The sequence below is a fragment of the Arachis hypogaea genome, chromosome 15 (assembly GCF_003086295.3).
Source record: "Arachis hypogaea cultivar Tifrunner chromosome 15, arahy.Tifrunner.gnm2.J5K5, whole genome shotgun sequence".
Taxonomy (NCBI): Eukaryota; Viridiplantae; Streptophyta; class Magnoliopsida; order Fabales; family Fabaceae; genus Arachis; species Arachis hypogaea.
In genome coordinates, this window is record NC_092050.1 from 48,067,550 (window position 1) to 48,087,896 (window position 20,347).

Here is a 20,347-nt window from a genome sequence, read left to right on the forward strand (position 1 = left end):
AAACACCACCATACCAACAACAATCACTACATACCACCACACTACCCACCCTTCCAACCCCCAACACCCCACAACCAACCAATCTCACAAGACTCTTAGAGGATCACCAATCTGGAGATCTTAATAGAGAGAATGATGAAACACCAAGAGGTGACAATGAAGAACCAGGAAGCCTCAGTCAGAAGAATCGAGAAGCAAATGCAACAACTAGCTAAGAACCTCGCAGAAATAAGTGAGAAGAGTGCTAAAGGAAAAGAACCACTCATCCAGGATGAGCATCACAGAGCAAAGCCTCACTTAGGAGGACAATGGGACAAGGAGAAGGAAGCTCAGAATCTGAGCTGAGCAAGCATAGAGGATGTTAAGCTAATGACAATAAAGAAGCGCTTGTTGGGAGGCAACCCAACCTGAGGTAGTTTTCTTTTCATAGCTATTTTAATAAAAAGGTTAATTAGTTTTATCTATATTGCAAGAAGCTAAGTTTGGTGTTGCACACCAAAATAATATAAGGGAGAATGAAGGATTCTAAGTTTGGTGTTCCACCAAAATCCCATCATAAAACACATTCTCACCTTCTGCATAATGCTAGCTTCAAGCATTTAGATGAACTAGTTAACTATTCTGCTGTTTCCTAGTTTCCAGTTTTATTGCTTTTGAAAGAGAAAAAGAGTTTCACATATGGTTAACTTAACGCATCATAAACTTTGGCAAGGGACTAAGTTTGGTGTTCACACACCAAAGTAAGTTCAAAGGCCCACAAATAAATCATGCATACTAACCATTTTTCAAGTGCTTGGGGAACAAGCAACTTTCAATATCATTGCAGAGCACCATACAAACTGTTGGAAGATTTAGCATCATCAATCAAAGAGGTGAAAGAGGAATGTGAAGACCAGCAATGATGATGAGGAAGAGAACATCAAGTAAACTCCAAAAGGTTATATTGTTCATTATCAGATATTGCTATGATTGAAAGTGATATTATACCCCTATCTATCCTTCTGTCTAGTAGAGTTTTTCTGCAATTCAATAATCAAGATGCTTGATCATTTACAACACTATACTCTCCAAACTTGTTTGCACTCAATATTTCAAAAATGCATCACATGAAAGTTCTTTGAAAAGAAGGATTGAGGAACTAAACAATTTTGAGGCAAGCAAAAGATTAGGAAAAGTGGTGGTTCTAACGTTGGCGCCATAAAAGCAAGGAAGAGCACCTCTGTTTGATGCATTGAGTGAGCCACGTTTGCGCCAACGTTTGCCTCAAACGTTGGGCCAAACGTTGGCCAAAAAGAGAGCATGGGGAGATCCACGTTTGAGCTCACGTTTGACCTCAAACGTTGAGCCAAACGTGGATGACAGCATCTTGGCCTAGCTGTATAATTTTACACAAGTGACGTTTGAGTCAACGTTTGCCTCAAATGTTGACTCAAACGTGAATGGTTCATGGCCCGGTTCACTAATGGATTTCTTCCCAACACCAAGAGCAATCAACGGAGGCTACTATCAACCCAATTCCATCAAGACTAAAGGCCCAATTCAAGGCTTAATGATCATTTGAAGAAAGTGTATAAATAGCTTAGGATTTGAAGTCTTAGAGGAGCTTTTTCTTTAAGAGTTTTCTTTAAGAGTTTTCAGAGTATTCACAGTAGAGAACTTTTGGGTTTTGAGCTATTTGGAGATTTAGAGTCTTGGGTGTTGAAGAATTGAGGAAATTCTGTCTCAATCTCACCTTGAGATCTCTTTTTTTTTCTTTCACTGCACCATTGGAGAATTGAGATTTGAATCCAAGTTTTCTTCTGTTTTGATTTTTAATCTCTTGCAATTGAATTCTAAATTTGGATCTAAGAAGGCAGTGAGATCTAGACTTGGTTATCTAGTCTCTTGAGTCCTGAGATCTACATCTTTCAATTTCAATTTCCTTGTTACATTGCTACACGAGGTTTATTTTCATTTGCATTTAAGATCCGGTTCAATTAGATCCATCTTCTATGTTTCTGTTTGTTGAGATTTACTGCTCTCTTGTTTAATTTATGCAATCCCACATCCCTGATCCATTTACAATTCAAGCCATTTACATTTCTTGCATTCTAAGATTCTGCAATTTACATTTCTTGCATTCTAAGATTCTGCAATTTACATTTCTTGCGTTCTAAGTTTCTGCCATTTAATTTCTTGTTCTTTAAGATTCAGCACTTTTATTTTCTGTTCTCTTTAATTTCCTGCAATTTACCCCTCTCCCTTTACTTTTCATGCAATTTAATTTCTGTTAATCACAAATCACTCAACCAACTCTTGATCTGCTTGACTAAATCAACCACTAAACTAAAATTGCTCAATCCTTCAATCCCTGTGGGATCGACCTCGCTCATTTGAGTTATTATTACTTGATGCGACCCGGTACATTTGCCGATGATTTTTGTGTCGGATCATTTTCCGCACATCAGAGTAGCTTTGAATTGTAAAGGAGTTTTGGAGGCTGAAGAACCACTCTCTGTATTTTACTTTCTTTGCAATTTCTAGTTTTATGATGTATTCTCCATCTTTGTTTTCATCTCCAAGAGCTATGAACAACTAAACCCCTTTCATTGGGTTAGGGAGCTCTGTTGTAATTTGATGGATCAATACTAATTTTCATTGTTCTTCTTCTATCTTTCCTCTTGATTTTACTTGAAAGCTTTCGGTCTTCATCCAATTGAGTAGTTATCTTGGAAGAGAAGCTATTCAAACTTGGATCACTTTTGAACCTTGGAAGAGGAATGAAGAGATCAAGCTAGAAATGCTTTCTCATGCTGGAACAAATTGGGTTTGGATGGGTATGTGACTGTAACCCTCTCAATACTTGGTTTGAGAAATGCATGTGGTATAATCAGTGACCATACTTCAACTCTTCTCATGAGCAATTGACCAAGAAATTGGCTATTGATCAAGATTTGAGAGATTGAATTGCAAGAAATTGCAATTCAATCACTTAAGATTGCCAAGGAGATCAATGAGTGCATTGATTGAGGAAGAGATGAAAATGAACTTGATCCGGAGAATTGCAACATCTCCTAAGCCCAATGAACTCCCCATCTCTAATCTTACCCATTCTCTTTAATTTTTGCCATTTACTTTTATGAGCAAATTCCCCATTCCCATTTACAATTCTGCAATTTATTTTCAGTCATTTACTTCCAGTCCTTTAATTCTAGCATTTACTTTTCTGTTATTTACATTCCCGCCATTTTATTTTCTGCAACTCTCAACCCAAATTCTGCATAAGCTCAACTAGAACATTCTTCTAATTAAAGTTGCTTGATCAATCAATCCCTGTGGGATTCGACCTCACTCTATTGTGAGTTTTTACTTGACGACAACTTCGGTACACTTGCCGAAGGGAGATTTGTTGAGAGACAAGTTTTCCGTGCATCAGTCCAACCTTAACAATCATATCCTCGACTACGCCTGATGGGAACATAACAGAACCATCAGCAAGTTGAAGGCATATGCGGTTTGGTTTGACTTCATAAGTCAAGCAGAGCTTCTTTATTAATGAAGCTCGTATTAGGTTGATGCTTGCTCTAAGATCACATAGGGCTGTCCTTGTGCAAGCATTCCCTAGAGTGCATGGAATCACAAAGCTCCCAGGATCCTTAAGTTTCTTTGGTAAGCTCTTTTGAATGACTGCACCGGATTCTTCAGTGAGGAGGACTATTTCTACCTCTCTCCAATCCTTCTTATGACTTAAGATGTCCTTTATTAACTTAGCATAAGATGGTATCTGTTGAAGAGCATCTGCAAAAGGGATCTTGATCTCTAGTGTTCTGAGATAATCCGCAAAGCGGGCAAACTGTTTATCTTTTTTCGCTTGACGGAGTTTCTGAGGGAATGGCATCTTGGCCTTATACTCATCAATCTTGGTTGATGGAGGCCGAGTGCCTTGTGTATTGGAAGGGGGGTTACTAGCTTGCTTATGAGGGGTGTTATCAGTACTTATATGTGACTGACCATCCTTGTTTGGGAGTTCAACGCCCTTATTGCTGCCCCTTTCAGGAACATCATCCCCTTTTGGCTGTTCAACGCCAAGGTTGCTGCCACCATTTAGGCATTCAATGCCAGGGATGAATACCCCTTCTTAGCATCGAACGCTAATGACATTCCTCTTTGGGCGTTCAACACCTTCAGAGATGTCTCGGTCAGCAGTATGGTATTCCTCTGTTAGCTTTTCTTCCTTTGATCTCTTGTTGTACTGAGGTTGGGTGGCAAAGGATTTCCCACTCCTCAGTTGAATAGCCTAGCATTCCTCTGTTATCTGCTTAGATAACTGCTGCCTTGTTTGACTCATCTGGGCTTCTACATTCCTGTTAGAAGCCTGAGTTTCTCGCAAAGCATCTTGAAATTCCAGTAGTTACTGGACAAGGGTGTATAGTTGCTGAGTCAATGGGCCATCCTGTTCTGAAGGGTTAGGTTTAGCAGATATTGCCTTATCCTCTCCTTTCATAGAAGTCTCAGCAGCTGAGTACAGATGCTGATTAGTGGCAACTGTCTCAATAAGCTCATGAGCCTCTTCAATGTTCTTTCTCACATATATGGAACCACCAGCAGAGTGGTCCAGAGACATTTTAGCCATGTCTGAAAGTCCATAGTAAAAGATTTCAAGCTGTATCCATTTTGAAAATATTTCAGTGGGACATTTTCTTAGCATCCTGCTATACCTCCCCCAGGCATCATGAAGAGATTCATTGCTCTCTTGTTCGAAGCCTTGGATGTCCAGCCTTAGCTGAGTTAGCTTTCTTGAGGGAAGAATTGATTTAAAAACTTGTCAACTAGTTGTTTCCATGTTTTCAGGCTAGATTTGGGCTGGTTATCCAACCACCTCTTTGCTTGGTCCTTTACAGCAAAAGGAAAGAGCAATAGTCTGTAGACATCTTGGTCTACTCCCTCATTGTGTACTGTGTTAGGAATTTATAAAAATTTTGCCAGGAACTCAGCAGGTTCTTCCTACCGAAGTCCTACGTACTAGCAGTTTTGCTGCACAAGAATAATGAGCTGAGGATTGAGCTCAAAGTTACTTGCTCCAATGGGAGGTATACCAATACTTCTCTAATAGAATTCAGGACTGGGGGACATGTAGGACCCCAAATTTCTTCTAAACTGTTCATTCCTATTTGGGTTCATGGTGAAAGAAAGGTAGAAGAAAGAAGTAAAGAGAAGATAGAATTAAATTATTTTTGTTTTTATTTTTTATTATTAATTAAATTCGAAGATAAAAGTTAATTAATTAAAAGATTTGAAAGTTAGATATAATTCGAAAAAGAAGAGAAAGAAAGAGAAGAGAGATTTTCGAATGTAGAGGAGAGATGAATTAGTCAAGAAGTTTTGAAAAGGAAGAAAGAGAAGATAAGTAACTAATTAAGAAAGATTTGAAATTAAGATAAGATTTGAAAAAGATTTAAGTTTGAAATTGAAATTTGAATTTTGAATTTTGAATTTTAAAAAATTGAATTTGATTTAAGATAAGATAAGATTTCGAATAAGATTTTAAAAATATTTTAAAAATTGAAATTTAAAAGAAGATAAGATAGAAAAGATTTTATATTAAAAAGAAGATAAGTTAGTTAGGTAAGCAAGATAAAATAAGGAAGTTAAGAAAAGATAAGTTTTAAATTAAAAAGAATTGAAATCAAAATAAAAAAGATAAGTTTTTTATTTAAAAAGATTTGAAATTTAAATTTTAAAACAAAGATAAGATAAGAAAGAGTCAAATTTTAAAACAAAGGATTTGAAAAGATTTTAAAAGATATGATTTTAAAATTTAAATCTTGACTTGAGTACCAAGAAAATATCTAATTTAAAAATTTTGAATTCAAATGTGCAAGAATTTCGAAATTTAATGCAAGATAAGAAAAGATATTTAATATTTTTATTTTTGAATTTAATGAAGAAAGAGAAAAACAAAAGAAAGACACCAAACTTAAAATTTTTAGATCTAAGACACCTAGAATTCAAAAATTGTAAAGAAAAACACAAAGAGACACCAAACTTAAAAATTTTAAGATGAAAATAAGAAGAAAAATAAGAACACTTTGAAGATCAAGAAGAACACCAAGAATAAAACTCAAAGAATTAAAAGAAAACAAGAACATGCAAAGGACACCAAACTTAAAAATTTTGAAAACCAGAAAGAGAAAAACAAGAGAAAGACACCAAACTTAAAATTTTTAGATCTAAGACACCTAGAATTCGAAAATTGTAAACAAAAATACAAAGAGACACCAAACTTAAAAATTTTAAGATCAAAACAAGAAGAAAAATAAGAACACTTTGAAGATCAAGAAGAACACCAAGAACAAAACTCAAAGAATTAAAAGAAAACAAGAACATGCAAAGGACACCAAACTTAAAAATTTTGAAAACCAAAGACACAAATTACGAAAACTTTTAAAAGAAAAGATGCAAGAAGACACCAAACTTAAAGATTGACACAAGACTCAAACAAAAGACACTATTTTTGAAACTTTTTAAAAAAAGACTCAAGAAATTCAAAAATTCAACAAGAACAAGAACAAAAGACTCAAACCAAAGATCAAGATTAATAAAGAAAAGAAAAGGTTTTTGAAAAAGTTTTGATTTTTTTTTTTCGAAAAAGAAAAAGAAAATAAAAGACTCAAACAAAATTAAAAGCAATACCTAATCTAAGCAACAAGACAATCAGTTAGTTGTGCAAACTCGAACAATCCCCGGCAACAGCGCCAAAAACTTGGTGCGCGAAATTACACTTCGCACAACTGAACCAGCAAGTGCACTGGGTTGTCCAAGTAATACCTGAGTGAGTCAAGGTCGATCCCACGAGGATTGTGATTTGAAGTAAGCTATGGTTATCTTGTAGATCGTAGTCAGACGGATAGAAAAGTTGGTTGGTTGTTTAAAGCGCATAAAAGTAAAATAAAGATAATGTTACTCAGTTGATGGCAAATGCAATGATAAGAAGATGGTTAAGGCTTCGGAGATGCTTTATAATTCTGGATCGATTCGGTTTGACTATCTCCTCCAACTGTGAATGACTTCTTCTATGGCAGACTATATGTGATCAACGCCTTTCTTTAGAGGTCGCCAATTCTCCTCCAAAGCTGAACACCAGGGATAGTGCGCATCCAGTCTGATTGAGGGTGAAGCTCCAGCAGACCATTTCCCTTAGTGATCCTACTCAAAATGTCACAGACAAGGTCGAATCTTCCAGATCAGAGAATGCTGCGTCTTTAGTTATAGCCTCTACCACAAAGACTCTAATCTCCCCATACCTCGGCTGAACTGGTGTCTCGAGAAGTCCCCCACGAAGTTGTGGATTAGCCGTCTAAGAGATGTATAATCAAGCTAATGGTTCAACATTGTCCAATGAAAGACTCACTCTGAACCCATGTAGAATGAGATAACCTTGTGCCGGTTCAACGCATTCATAAGGATGAAGAACGAAGATGCATCTTAGAATAGAAAGAAACACGAATTGAAGATAGAACAGTAATACTTTTATTAATCCATAAAACTCAGCAGAGCTCCTCCCCTCAATGTCGGAGGTTTAAAGACTCATACTGATTGAAAACTACAATGAAACATGTAAAGTGTTGGGAAATATGGTCGAAGGTCCCCAAAAGTATAAAAGTTCTCAAACAAATACTAGACTAATGACTAAGGATTAGATAAGAAGGATAAAACAGTCTTTTAGTGCGAAAATCCACTTCCAGAGCCCACTTGGTGAGTGTTTGGAATGAGCAAAAGAGTAAACCACGTGCTAGGAGGGCTCTAGGGCATTGAACACTGGCTAGGGGCACCTTTTGGGGCATTGGACGCTGGTCACTCCTCCTTGGGTGTTGGACGCCAGAATAGGGCAGATGGCTGGCGTTGAATGCCAGTTTTGGCCCTTTAATTTTGAAGCAAAGTATGGACTATTATATATTTCTGGAAAAACCTGGATGTTAGCTTTCCATAAACGTTAAGAACGGTCCATTTGGATTTCTATAGCCCCAAGAAAGCTCTTTCGAGTACAAGGAGGTCAGATCCTGACAGCATGTGCAGTGCTTTCTCTGCCTTTGAATCAGACTTTTGCTCCATCTCCTCAATTTCAGCCCGAAAATACTTGAAATTGCATGAAAACATACAAAATCAAAGTAGAATCCAAAAATATAATTTTTTTGCTAAAACCTATGAAAACTTAATGAAACTTAAACAAAACATACTAAAAACTGTATGAAAAGATGGCAAAAATTGAATAAAATATCCGCTCATCAATAATTTTCTAAATCAATACTTCCCTGCAAGGAAGTTAACCCAGTTAAGACTGGATATTCAAGGCTTTAATCAAGAGGACAGTGAATCTCTTCATGATGTTTGGGGGAGGTATAGGAGATTGCTCCAAAAATACCCCACTGAAATGTTTTCAGAATGGGTGCAATTAGACATCATCTATTATGCCCAGACAGACATGGCCCCGATGTCTTTAGACCACTCTGCTGGTGGATCTATACATATAAGGAAAACAATTGAAGAGGCTCACGAGCTTATTGAGACAGTTGCTACTAACCAACTTCTGTACTCAACTACTGAGACTTCTATGAATGGAGAGGAAAAGGCAATATCTACTGAACCTAACCCTCCAGAACAGGATGGCCCATTAACTCAGCAACTATATTCCCTTGCCTAGTAACTACTGGAATTGCAAGAGGCTTTGAGAGAGACTCAAGCTTTTAATAGAAATGTAGAAGTCCAGCTGAGTCAAACAAGGCAGCAATTATCTAAGCAGATAACAGAAGAGTGTCAGGCTATCCAACTGAGGAGTGGGAAATCATTAAACACCCAACCTCAGTACAACAAAAGATCAAGGGAAGAAAAGCTAACAGAGGGATACCAGACTGCTGTCCAAGACATCTCTGAGGGTGTTGCATGCCCAAGCAGGAATGTCATTGGCATTCAACGCCAAGAAGGGGTATCCACCCCTAGCATTGAACGCCCAAATGAGGGCAACAATCTTGGCGTTCAACGCCAAGAAGAGATACCTACATCTAGCGTTGAACGCCAGGAAGGGGGCAGCAACAAGGGCGTTGAACGCCCAAATAAGGGTAGTCAGGCACATACAAGTGCTGATAACACCCCTCATAAGCAAGTGAGTAACCCCCTTTCAGTACATTAGGCACTTAGCCTACATCAATTAAGATTGATGAGTACAAGGCCAAGATGCCATTTCCTCAAAAACTTCGTCAAGAGGAAAGAGATAAATAGTTTGTCCGCTTTGCGGATTATCTCAAAACACTAGAGATCAAGATCCCTTTTGTAGAGGCTCTTGAATAAATACTGTTCCGAGGGTTACCTGAAACTAGAGGTCGATTTCGGATGAGATCTTTTGTACTGGTCGGAGATGTTGTGTCCGACGAGCTGGTGACGGCCGGAGCTGTTGTGTCCGACTTGTTGGACTTGCTGCACTGCTGATCCTTGGCCACCGGAGGGTGGGGGGTACCTGCAAGAGACTCCGATGCTTAAGTTTGCACGGGTATTAAGCAGGTTTATTGTAGAATCAGAGTATGAGTTATACCTGGGTGCTCCAGTGTATTTATAGTAGTGTGGGCTGACCTTTCTGATAAGATAAGTTAGTTATCTTATCTTATCTTATCTTATTTGGGGTGAAGTCAGCTTATCTTCAAGGGAACCGGCTTTGTCTGTATAGGCTTGGATTGCCTTTGGATGTGGGTCGTGTTCCTCTATTTGGGCCCTTTGTTGGGCTTTCTTGTCGATTTGGCCGACCTCTTTGAGAAGAGGTCGGATAGCCTGACCTGAAGAGGTCGGTCGCTTTGTCGCCAATCATCCCAGGTCGGGTAGCACGACCCAGGGTATGAACAGTGCCCCTGCTTGAGCTCGGTCTTTTGTCGAGGTCGAGTTTTTTACTTTGTTTCTTTGAAGCCGAACTCAAGCATTTTGTCGCTTTCTTTGTAGAAGCTTTTGAATGTAGAATGTTTTTCCTCTAAATGCGCGCGCTTTTATATCGGCACTTCGGGAACGTGTCAGGGTTTAATGTTTTCATTAATATTAACATTAATTGCCCCGTTTCCCTTTGGCTCTTTATTTTGATTTTGAAAACCCAGAAACGGTTTCTCTCCTTCGCCCTTTTTGTAACTTCTTTTCTCCGCTCTCTTCACTCTCTGTTCTTCATTTGCACTTTCTGCTTTCTTGTGTTGTGGCGTTTGTTTGGCAATTTTCTGGGCAGCTTTTATTTCTGCGCCTCCATTTTTCTTCCTCGAAGCTTCTTTCGTCTCCAGGTTAGTCCCATTTCGTACTTTTCTCTTTGTTTTTGTGATGAGGTTTTTATTTTGATTTTCCTTTAGAGAAAGTTTGGATCTTTCTGTTTCTATCGTGCCTTATTGTTGTTGAAATGTGCATTCTGGGTGTTTCTCCACCTTCTGCATGATCCTTTTTGTTTTTGCTTGATGCTTTTAAGGCTTTGCATGTTCCTTGTTGTTTCTGTTCTGGTACCGCTATCCGCATCTGTTCCTTGCTTTATTTGACGGTTGCTTTTATCTGATTCTGAAAAAGGTTGTATCTTTAATGGTTTCTGTTTGGCGTGCTTGATGTTTGGGGATGGTTTTTGCTGGCTTAGACTGAAAGGCAATGTTTTTGAAGACTTTTGTGTTTTAATCTGATGGAAAATGCTTGCTGTTTGAAGCCTTCTTTTCTTGTTTTGAGAGGTGCTGGGGTGCGAGAAGCAGATTTTTACTAGAAACCTTGCTTTATTATTGCCTCCAAAGGATGCCCCAGGACTTTGGTTTGAGTCTTGGGATTTTCCTTTTCTATGTGTTCGCCTGTATCGTATTGAGTTGTTTTCTCCCTTGTCCGAGATGTTTTTAGTAATCCCATCTTCTTTTCTTACTTGTAGGATTAGTTGGCCTTATGTCTTCTCGCAATAACATTGTAGAGATGTCTTCCAGAGTTCCCGAGGGGATGTCCGATTGGCTGGACTCCCTTGTCTTGTTGTGTGTTTCTGTTGTGGATGCTGAATTTTGCACAGAGCTGAGGAAGCGCCGTAGGATTTGTGGTAATAGTGCCCGTGAGGGGGATTATGAGCTTGTTGCCCCTGATTCTGATGAGAGAGTTTGTTTTCCAACTTCCATCGAGGGGGAGCGTCCCTTCTTCTATGCTTATGAATACTTCTTCAGCCAATTAAACGTTACTTTTCCTTTTACTGCTTTTGAAACTGACCTATTGTGGTCATGTAACGTTGCTCCATCCCAGCTTCACCCGAATTCCTGGGGTTTTATCAAAATATTTCAACTGCTTTGCCAAGAGTTAGGCATAACACCTTTTGAAACTCTTTTCCTTTATCTTTTCGTCTCGGCCAAGTCGGAAGGTTCCTCTAAAAAGAAAGCTTCCTGGGTCTCTTTCAGATCGGCCCAGGGGCATAAAGTTTTTGCCATGTATGATGAGTTGTTTAAAGATTTTAAGAACTATTTCTTCCGAGTTTGTGCTGTTGAGGGGGTTCGCCCCTTTTTTCTTGTTGAAAATGATGAGCCCGCTTTTCCTCTATAGTGGCAAAAGAATGTGAGAGTGCCACGTTATACATGGGAGATGCTTAATGAGGTTGAGCGGGCCTTTGTAGTTGTTCTTGAAGATTTGTGGGGGAAACTCCCCATCTGGATACGAAGAGATTCTTGAGTGATCTATCTTTGGTTCGAACTGCTTTGGGTACTGTCTGACTTGTTTTTATACTTGCTTCTGAGCTTTTCTTCTCCTATGTTGTAACTTGTCTTTTGTGGTTGATTCTGTATTTTCTGAGATGTCGAAAAATAATGATTCTATGAAGGCCTACAAGAAGGCGAAGAAGGCAACTGCTGCTCTAAACATCTCGGCCAAGGCGGCCAGAGAGGGATCCTCTTAGGTTCCAGTGATGCCTCCTGTGCCGAGTTCTCCCGAACCGAGGAAAGCAATTCCTATTCCTCGGGTTCGTTTGGTCGATCCTCCACAATCTTCTGCTGTAGCTTCTGGTGCCCCTCCTAGTAAGAAGCAAAAAACAATTGAGCCTTTCAACCTTGATGCTCCTAACTTTGATGCGGTCGAGTTTGTAGATCAACAAATCGGCCCTTATGGTGTCCTCCCTATGGACGACGTGTCGCTTCTTCATCATTTTGATTATATAACTCGGAGTAGTATCAAGATGGCACACATGGGAGCGGCCCTATATCGAACTGTTCAAAGTCTTCCTCTCCATGCCACTAAGGCTTTTATGGAGGAGGCCAAACAGGAGTTTGATCGGATGAAAGGCTTGAAGGAGGAGCTTGAAGTGAAGGTGGCCAAGTTGGAAAAAGATTTGGAGAATCAGAAGGCGAGTTCCATCTCTCTCGCGGCTTCTGTGAGGCTGGCCAAGGACACGGCTATGAGACATAAGGATAGTTATGTGACATCTTACCGGGAGGTGTTGCGCCTGAGGGAGGAGTTGGAGAATGCCCGAGCTAATTACTCCGAACTCCAAGGTCATCTTGTTGGTAGTGTAACTGCTGCCTATGAGAACTTGAAGGAACAAGTTTGGGTTATTGCTACTTGACCCTCTTTAGCCTAGATAACGTTGTCAGGGATGGCAAGATTGTCCCTGATGACGAGGATGATGATGATGTTGAACCTCCCCCTGTGTCCTCTGCCAAGGTGTCAACTCTTGCTGTTCCTACCGAGGTCGGCCCTCCCGCTTCTGATCCTGACTGTCAGATCTTAAACCGGGATGATGGTACTGTAGATGCTGTTCCTCTCCAAACTCGCCCTCCGTCTCCTCGGAATGATGCTGCTAAAAAGTCTTCTGACCCTTAGCCCATTTATTCTGGATATTTACGTAGTTGGCCCGGCTTGTGGGCTTTTTTATGTTTTGTTAACTGCTGGTACTTTCTCGTTGCTTTGCCTAGCAACTTTTTGTTTTGACAAACAAAAGTAACTTTCCAGCTTTTGAGGTAGATTTTGGTGGCCTCTGAAGCTTTATAACTTTGTAGATTATATCATGCTTCTGCACTTAACTTGGTATCTTTTTGTTTTCTGAGGATGTTGGAACCCTGCCGCTCGTCCTCTTCGGATTTGCTTTATTGTTTGTAACTTGGATCTTTTGAGGTTATGGCTATGTGGGTCTGACTTGTTTTTCAGTTTTCTCGCTCTTGCTTGTATTTCTGACAATTTATAACCGATTTCTTCAAGTTGGTCCTCCAAGTTGTTTTGGTAGTCCTTTGTCCCATCTTTCTCAGGGGTTACCTTTGTAACTTGCTTTGTAGTAGGGCGACTTCTTTACGTCGTCCTTTTCTAAGTTATTTTTGTAATCCTCTTTCTTGGATCTTTGTTAGATCTCTTTCAGGGATTGCTTTTATAACTTTTTAGTAGTAGGAGTCCGACTTCGTTATGTCGGTCTCCTTTAAGTTATTTTTGTAATCCTCTTTCTTGGATCTTTGTCAGATCTCTTTCAGGGATTGCTTTTATAACTTTTTAGTAGTAGGAGTCCGACTTCGTTATGTCGGTCTCCTTTTTTGTAATCCTCTTTCTTGGATCTTTGTCAGATCTCTTTCAGGGATTACTTTTATAACTTCTTAGTAGTAGGAGTCCGACTTCGTTATGTCAGTCTCCTTTAAGTTATTTTTGTAGTCCTCTTTTTTGGACCTTTGTCAGGTCTCTTTCAGGGACTACTTGTATAACTTTTTCATTTTGGGCTGACTTTTTCTAGTCATGCCCTTCTAAGTTAAAGTAATCCTCTTTAATAGGGTTAGCCAGACCTCTTTCTAGGGTTTACTTATAACTTGGGTTGACTTGGTCCGACTTCTTAACATCGGCCAGTCTTTAAGTTATTATTTTAGCAATCCGTAAGACCTCGTCAGGTTCCTTTTTAGATCACTTTCGATAACTTCTTACATTATTCTGTGTTCATCTTTGCCGATTTGTAGAAAGTGGGTGTCATCTCTAGATCGTCTTTTGGGTGAATCGCGTTTTCACCTTTATCGGACGGTTATCTTTATCGTGATCGTGCAGTGAAATTGTTTTTCACTTTCTGCCGATCTGTTGCTTTATAATCGGACGATGAAAGCTTCAGATTAATGCGTCTTGAAATCTTGTAGAATATCTAAAATATATATTTTATTCAAAGGAAAGTGCAAATATATACATGTGGGAATTTTTCATCCTTTTATGTCGAATAGTGTTTGAGTCTCAACTTGGTGCCTCATTAAAAAATCTTTTCAGGAAAAAAAGTGCATCCAATAGTGAGATCTTTTACTTTTCTAGCTGTAGTACCTTCTTAGGTTGCAGGCGTGCCATGATCTGGGAAGCTCTCGTCCATCAAGTTCGGATAGTCTGTAGTAGCCCTTCCCAAGTACTTTTACAACTCGGTAGGGTCCTTTCCAGTTTGCTGCCAACTTTCCTTCTACTGGTCGAGTTGTTCCAATATTATTTCAGATTAGGATGAGATCGTTCTCCGTGAAACTTCTTGGCACTACCTTTTGATTATATCTGGAAGCCATTCGACGTTTTAGTGCTTCTTCCCTGATCCGAGCTCTTTCCTGGATTTCAGGTAGTAGGTCGAGTTCTTCCTTCTGAAGTTGAGAGTTGGCCTCTTCATTGTAGTGGACTACTCTGGGTGACCCTTCCTCGATCTCTACTGGGATCATTGCCTCCACTCCATATGCTAGTCGAAAGGGTGATTCATTTGTCGTGGAGTGCGGCGTTGTTCGATATGCCCATAGGACTTGTGGAAGTTCTTCGGCCCAAGCTCCCTTTGCATCTTGTAGTCTCCGTTTTAACCCAGCCAATATGACTTTGTTGGCAGCCTCGGCCTGTCCATTGGTTTGAGGGTGTTCGACAGAGGTGAACTGGTGCTTTATATTCAAGTTGGCTACTAGTCTCCTGAAGCCTACGTCTGTGAATTGAGTACCATTGTCTGTGGTGATGGAGTATTCAACCCCGAACCTCGTGACAATGTTCCTATATAGGAATTTTCGGCTTCTTTGAGCAGTTGCGTTGGATAGGGGCTCTGCCTCAATCCATTTTCTAAAATAGTCTACTCCGACTATGAGGAATTTTACTTGTCCTGATCCCTGGGGAAAGGGTCTGAGAAGATCAAGTCCCCATTTTGCAAATGGCCAGGGCGAGGTTACACTGATGAGCTCTTCCGGCGGGGCGATGTGGAAGTTGGCATGTTTCTGACATGGTGGACATGTCTTTACAAATTCTATAGCTTCTTTCTGTAGGGTTGGCCAATAAAATCCCGCTCGGAGTACTTTTTTGGCGAGAGCTCGTGCTCCGAGATGGTTGCCGCACATGCCGCCGTGTACTTCTTCTAGCACTTCCTTTGTGTTGTTGGTCAGCACACATTTTAGTAGCGGTATTGAGATCCCTCTTTTGTACAGGATGTTGTTTATAATAGTGTAGTACTGTGCCTCCCTTTTTAATCTTTTCGCCTCTTTTTCCTCCGTGGGGAGCGTCTCTGCTTTGAGGTAGTTAATTATGGGGGTCATCCATCCTTGGTCCTGACTTGTTATGGCTAGGATTTTCTCTTCCGAAATTGATGGGTTCTGTAGCATTTCTTGGATGAGGCTTTTATTGTTGCCCCCTGGTTTGGTGCTGGCTAGTTTTGAGAGTGCGTCAGCTCGGGCGTTTTGTTCGCGGGGTATGTGGCAGATCTTATATTCCCCGAGTTGTCTGAGCTGTTCCTTGGTTTTATCCAAATACTTTTTCATGGTGGGATATTTGGCTTGATAGCTCCCTGTTATCTGCGAGGTGACTACTTGTGAATCGCTGTAAATGTTGAGTTTTTGAGCTCCAACCTCTGTAGCCAGCTTCAAACCGGCTAATAATGCTTCATATTCCGCCTGGTTGTTTGAGGCCGGGAACCCGAACTTGAGAGAGAGCTCAACTTGGGTTCCTTGGTTGCTTTCTATTATCACGCCTGTGCCGCTTCCAGTCTTATTTGAAGAACCGTCCACGTAGAGATTCCATTCTGTGGGGGTTTCCAAGGCGTCTGTGAATTCTGCGATAAAATCGGCCAGATGCTATGATTTAATGGCCGTCCAAGCTTCATATTGGAGGTCGAATTCTGATAACTCGACTGCCCATTGTAAAATTCTGCCTGCTAAATCCATTTTTTGCAGTATTCCTTTTATGGGCTGGTTGGTTCGAACCTTAATTGTGTGAGCCTGGAAGTACGAGCGAAGTCATCGAGATGTTAGGATAAGAGCATAGGCAAACTTTTCTATCTTCTGGTAGTTCATCTTCGATCCCTGTAGCGCTTTGCTAATGAAATAGACGAGTTGTTGCCCACTTTCGTCTTCTCTGACTAGTGTTGAGGCTATTGCCCAGCTTCCTACTACGAGATATAATATGAGCGGTTCTCCTTCTCGTGGTCGAGATAAGATAGGCGGTCATCCTAAAAACTCTTTGAAGTCTTGGAAGGCTTGTTCACATTCTGTCGTCCATTCGAACTGCTTACCCTTTCTTAAAGTAGTGTAGAAGGGGAGAGATCTTATCGCTGCCCCTGCTAAGAATCTGGATAGGGCGGCCAATCTCCCGTTGAGTTGCTGCACTTCTTTGACACAGGTGGGGCTCTTCATGTTGAGTATGGCTTGGCATTTATCCGGGTTTGCTTCGATTCCTCTTTGTGTGAGCATGAAACCTATGAATTTGCCTGCTTCTACCGCAAAGGTGCATTTTGCAGGATTGAGTCGCATGTCGTGCCTCTTTATAGTGTCGAACACTTGAGTCAGGTCAGACAGTAATGTGTCTTCGCTTTGTGTCTTTATCAACATGTCGTCCACATAGACTTCCATGACTTTTTCGATGTGGTCTGAGAAGACTTTGTTCATCAGCCTTTGATAAGTAGCACCCGCGTTCTTAAGACCGAAGGGCATCACGATATAGCAGTAATTTGCTTTTGACGTTAAAATGAGGTCTTTTCTTGATATGATGGATACATGGGGATTTGGTTGTATCCCAAGTATGTGTCCATAAACGAGAGGTATCTATATCCGGAGGAAGCATCTACCATAGCGTCGATACTTGGGAGTGGGTAAGGATCTTTTGGGCAGGCTTTGTTGAGATCGGTGTAATCAGTACACATTCACCACTTCCCATTTGATTTTTTCACCAAGACGACGTTGGCTAACCATAGTGGATACTTGACTTCTCTTATGAATCCTGCCTCTAGTAGTGCCTGTACTTGCTCTTCCATAGCTTGGGATCGCTCTGGCCCAAGCTTTCTTCGTCTCTGCTGCACTGGCCGAGATCCTGGATAGACCGCCAACTTGTGGCATATTAGCTTGGGATCTATGCCTGGCATGTCTGCGGCTTTCCATGCGAATAGATCGACATTATCGTGTAAGAATTGTATCAGTAATTCTTTTGAGTCTCCTTTTAGGATTGTTCCGATATTAGTTGTTTTGTCCGAGGTGTCTCCGATCTGAACCTTCTCTATCTCGCCTTCTGGCTGCGGACGGAGTTCCTCTCGTCGCTGCACTCCGCCAAGCTCAATTGTATAAAACTCTTCTCCTTTGTCTCTAAGGTTTAGACTTTTTTTATAACAGCGGCGTGCCATCTTTTGATCTACTTTTATTGTAGCTATCCCTTCTGTAGTTGGGAATTTCATGCATAGATGTGGGGTCGAGACTATTGCACCGAGTTGATTCAGTGTTGTCCGACCTATTAAAGCATTGTAGGCTGAACTTACGTCGACCACAATGTAGTCTATTTTGAGGGTCCTGGATTAGTTCCCTTTTCCGAAGGTTGTATGTAGTGATATGTATCCTAATGGTTGTACTGGGGTATCTCCCAGTCCGAACAGACTGTTCGGTACGCCTTAAGCTCCTTGTCTTTTAAACCGAGTTTATCGAAAGCTGTTTTGAATAAGATGTCGGCGGAGCTTCCTTGATCTACTAGTGTGCGATGGAGATTGGCGTTTGCCAGTATGATGGTAATGACCATGGGGTCGTCGTGTCCCGAGATGATTCTAGATACGTCCTCTTTAGTGAACGTGATTGCAGGGATGTCGGGTGCTTTCTCCTTTCCTTCGACATGATATACTTTTTTGAGATATCTTTTACGAGATGATTTGGAGATTCCTCCCCCTGCGAATCCGCCATGTATCATGTGGACGTGTCTTTCTGGTGTACGAGGTGATCGCGCGGTTCGTCTGATATCTTCGTCCCTTCATCTCTTTCTTTGATCATCATCTCGGGTTGCTAAAAACCGATCTAATTTTCCTTCCCTCACCAACTTTTTCTGGATGGAAAATCTGGCCAGGAACTTTTTGGCCAGGTCGTCAAAGTTTGAGATGGACTTTGGAGGTAAGTTGTCAAACCATCTGATTGCTGTCTTCGTGAGAGTTGTTGGAAAAGCTTTGCAGCGAATGACATCTGAGGCATCGATAAGGTACATTCTGCTTCTGAAATTGCTAAGATGATCGTTGGGATATGTGGCACCATCATACAAAATCATATCCGAGAGCTTGAAGTCTTTTGGAATTTTGGTTTTCATGATTTCCCTGGTGAATGGATCTTGTTCTTTGCGTGAATTTTCCTCAGGAGTGGTCCGAGGAGCTTTTGATTGAGATCGGCTTCTAATTGCTGTAGTTTTTCTTCCAATTCTCGACGTCGTTGTACCTCTCTTTGCAGATCCTTTCCGATCTCCCGTTGTTGTTGGGTTTCTTTCTCAAGTTGCTTTAAGCGATCTTGAAGCGCTTCTATTGCTCCCGGATTTGATGAGTTTTTGTCTCCGTTGAATTCCAGAGCATCCTTCAATGTAGTGTCCACGTTCTTGTGCGGTGTTCTATTTTCTAGATCTGAGTCGTGGTCGTTGTTATGGCCGTCCGCCATGGTGTTGGGATGACTTCCAGGGTCCCCGGCAACGGCGCCAATGTTTCGAGGGTTACCTGAAACTGGAGGTTGATCTCGGATGAGATCTTCTGTACTGGTCGGAGATGGCGTGTCCGGCGGGCTGGTGACGGCCGAAGCTGTTGTGTCCGACTTGTTGGACTTGTTGCACTGCTGATCCTTGGCCACCGGAGGGTGGGGGGTACCTGCAAGAGACTGCGATGCTTAAGTTAGCATGGGTATTAAGCAGGTTTATTGTAGAATAAGAGTATGAGTTATACCTGGGTGCTCCAGTGTATTTATAGTAGTGTGGGCTGACCTTTCTGATAAGATAAGTTAGTTATCTTATCTTATCTTATCTTATTTGGGGTGAAGTCAGCTTATCTTCAAGGGAACCGCCTTTGTCTGTATAGGCTTGGATTGCCTTTGGATGTGGGTCGTGTTCCTCTATTTGGGCCCTTTGTTGGGCTTTCTTGTCGATTTGGCCAAACTCTTTAAGAAGAGGTCGGTCGCTTTGTTGCCAATCATCCCAGGTCGGGTAGCGCGACCCAGGGTATGAACAGATACCTTCTTATGCTAAGTTCATGAAGGACATCTTAAGTCATAAGAAGGATTGGAGGGAGGCAGAAACAGTCCTCCTCACTAAAGAATGCAGTGCAGTTATTCAAAAGAGCTTACCAGAGAAACTTAAGGATACTGGTAGCTTTATGATACCATGCGCCTAGGGAGATTCCTGCACAAAGAGAGCCTTATGTGATCTTGGGGCAAGCATCAACCTCATACCTGCATCCCTCATAAAGAAGCTCTGATTAACTCATGAAGTTAAACCAACTCGCATATGTCTCCAACTTGCTGATGGATCTATTAAACTTCCATCAAGCGTGATTGAAGACATAATTGTCAGGGTTGGACCCTTTGCTTTCCCCACAGCCCTCATTCTAGGAAGACCCTTCCTAGCAATAGGACAGACTCTCATTGACGTCCAAAAAGGGGAAGTAATCCTGAGAGTCAATGAAGATGAGTTCGTGCTGAATACTGTCAAAGCCATGGAGTATCCAGACATTCCAGAAGAGTGTATGAGCATTGATATCATCGACTCTCTGGTGGAAGAAGTAAACATGGTTAAGAGACTCGAAGAAAAGCTGGATGACATCTTTTATGATGCCTAGCTCGAGTTGGAGGTAGCAGATGAAATACAGGAAACTTTGATGGCTCCTAAGGAAAAGAAGAAGCCTCCTAAAGTCGAGCTCAAACCATTACCATCATCCCTAAAATATGCATTCTTAGGTGATGAGGACACCTATCCTGTGATTATAAGCTCTACCTTAGGGCTACAGGAAGAAGAAGCACCAATTCAAGTGTTAAGAACACACAAGACAGCTCTTGGATGGACTATAAGTTACCTTAAGGGCATTAGCCCAAACGGTTGCATACACAAAATCCATCTAGATGATGACGCCAAGCTAGTGATAAAACCACAAAGGCGACTGAATCCATCCATGAAGGAA